We start from the raw sequence: 2,900 nt of genomic DNA, 5'->3' as shown, positions 1-2,900 counted from the left end.
TGATTTTTTATTTGAACTGACCACACACCTGTGTTAGGATTTTTGTCCCATTGTGAATCTGTACCCTAAATTACATTGCCGCTACACAATACTGAAATCACCCTCATTATCTAGGACAGCTTTACCAGGCAGTAAAAGCAATTTAAAATACTAAGGCTCTGAGCCATCTGTCATTAGAAGTGCCCAATTATATTATGCAAGTTCCTTGGAAAGTTTCCATAGTGTAGGATCTCCCTAACCCACATCGACAAACTGATTTTAAAAAAGCACCTATTTTACCATTTGACATTTCATATTGCTTTGTATCTGATACCAGGTGGACAATTTGGCAGGTAGAGGAACTTCCTAAGAAATTCAAGCTACTCATCTACAGTCAACATGAATTATTTGCCTTAAATATAACTTTTTAAAAAGACACATATTATTTTAGATTTCTGTCACCACACTGTCTTGGTGACATCATATGCAAACCATATAGGAATGTTTTTTAACTGGATGCCAAATGTCCTGGATTTTAGGTCTGGCTGCAAAGATGATATAAACAAATGAGTTCCTGATGTTTCTTATTAGAGGATGCCAAGAATCAATACGTTGTTCGATAATCAAGAACAAGAGTCAATCATTCTGAATTGACTTGCAAGCCTTGACAGTCTCAATCAATAGGGAGCTGGAGGTTTATGAGAATATCCAGCACCTACTCTGAGACCTTTTTATATTCCCTTTGCTATTAGATAGAAAACTGAATTCCTGCCTTGGTACTGGAAGGTTCCAAGACTCCCTAGAACACAAGATGTGCAGTCTAAGACTCACGCTAACTATTTTTTAATTGAAAGTTAACCTCTCAGGAAAATTAACTGCAGAGTCATTCTTCTTGATGTAAAAAACTACATTCTATTTCATCATCTGGCACTAACTTTTTTTTTTTTTTTTTTTTTTTTTTTGCAGCACGCGGGCCTCTCACTGTTGCGGCCTCTCCCCTTGCGGAGCACAGGCTCCGGACGCGCAGGCTCAGCGGCCATGGCTCACGGGCCCAGCCACTCCGTGGCATGTGGGATCTACGCGGACCGGGTCACAAACCCGCGTCCCCTGCATTGGCAGGCGGACTCTCAACCACTGCGCCACCAGGGAAGCCCATAGCATTAGCTTTTTTTCTGCAACACCTATTGAAAACTAAGAACCCAATGCGAAGGCAACACATAGACGTAGTTCGTTTTAAATTAAAATGTAGAATAGGGCTTCCCTGGTGGCGCAGTGGTTGAGAATCTGCCTGCCATTGCAGGGGACACGGGTTCGTGCCCTGGTCCGGGAGGATCCCACATGCCGCGGAGCGGCTGGGCCCGTGAGCCATGGCCGCTGAGCCTGCGCGTCCGGAGCCTGTGCTCCGCAACGGGAGAGGCCACAACAGTGAGAGGCCCGCGTACCGCAAAAAAAAAAAAAAAAAAAAAAAAAAAATGTAGAATCACTTGGGATATCTCTACTCACAAGCACGGCACAGAGACAACCTAATAACAAAGTACAAGTTAACTGGTTACAACTTGATGTTACTTTTGAAGAAAGAATTGTATATATGGGAAACAAATACTGCTGGTCAAAGTTTGTGCATTTATTTATTTATATATTTATTATTTATTGAATTCCTGCAGTGAGCTGATTAGCCAAGGGCAATCTTGCAGCAAGAAAATGATGAGTTGTTAAATAACTCTTCTTTCTTTTTCTGTTCAGCTCTGCTCATTAGCAGATTTGGGACGTACCTCCTGTGGGTGATAGAACCTAATAAACCTTATTCATTCTAACATTAAAAGAAAAAAAGTTGAATGCTTACCACGTACAAGATGATGTAAGAACAAAGCAACAGAAGACAGAGTTTCTAATAACAAATAGTAGGATTTCACAGTGTCATAAAGAGACTCTGCATATACTTTTTATTTTTGAGTTTAAATGCATTTTATTTTTAGACAACCTACATAACATGTTTGGTTTTTTTTCCCTCAAAAACAATGCCTCCGCTCCAAATAAATCAACATCAAAACGAAGAGCTCAAGATGACATCAATCCCATTTGTCTAAGTCCTGGTGTTGTGTAGATGAAAAGCAGCAGCCAGCCAGTTATGACGAGCAAGTGATCCAAACAGCCAAATTTGTTAACATTTTTTCCATTTCTAGACCATCCTTAAAGAAAGTCATATATGGCATCATACTATTCTCACAGTAGTCCAGCAAAGCAGCCATGCCATCTGGATTCATGTTTTCACCAATAAAGAACTGATGGTTTTTGAAATTAGCAAGGATGTGCTTGATTTGTTCTGCAGCCCCTGTCATAAAAGGTTTTACTCTTTCTGGTCTCTGTTCTTCAAGCTTCCCTTTGATTGACTTCAGGTAATCTTTGATGAACTTCTTGTTGGCTTCTTTTGTGAAGCTGGTTTCCTGCAAGTGATGGTTCATGACAATATCCACACCAGTGATTACTGTGCTTTCGGTACCTTAGCCCTTGGGGCCTTCAGCAGAGGTATTTCCACCAATGAGCGAGTCATCAGTGTTACCCTCTGTTCTACGGACCATCTTCCCCTCCACCTCCAGACACAGCCCGTCGTCGACCTCCCGGATCTTGCAGACGTCGGAGAACATCTCATCGTGGCTGCTGAGGTCCCGGTAGATGATCATGATGGCGACTCGAGGGAGACAACAGTGGCATTAGCTTAGTAGGAGCCTGGAGCTCAGAGCTAGGGCGGTGGAGCCAGAGCGGCGCTCTGGGGGAGCGGGGAGCGGGCAGGAAAAAAGCTGCATATAATTTTATAATGAAAAGAATACTTACAGAAATATCATGTCTATTTTTTTTAGGAGTTCACATAAATAACTTATTAGGGACCAGGCCACATTTTTTATATTTCATAATTTTAAAAA

The 2,900-nt window shown here is 41.6% G+C and overlaps 1 pseudogene; it reads right to left on the bottom strand.

Annotated features, from left to right (window-relative positions):
* Positions 1-2,105: 2,105 nt before the first annotated feature.
* On the bottom strand, positions 2,106-2,660 carry LOC131763989 (translationally-controlled tumor protein pseudogene; annotated as a pseudogene).
* Between the last annotated feature and the right edge of the window lie 240 nt (positions 2,661-2,900).

The sequence above is a fragment of the Kogia breviceps genome, chromosome 10 (assembly GCF_026419965.1).
Source record: "Kogia breviceps isolate mKogBre1 chromosome 10, mKogBre1 haplotype 1, whole genome shotgun sequence".
Classification (NCBI taxonomy): domain Eukaryota; kingdom Metazoa; phylum Chordata; class Mammalia; order Artiodactyla; family Physeteridae; genus Kogia; species Kogia breviceps.
This window is presented reverse-complemented; position numbering and strand designations above follow the sequence as displayed.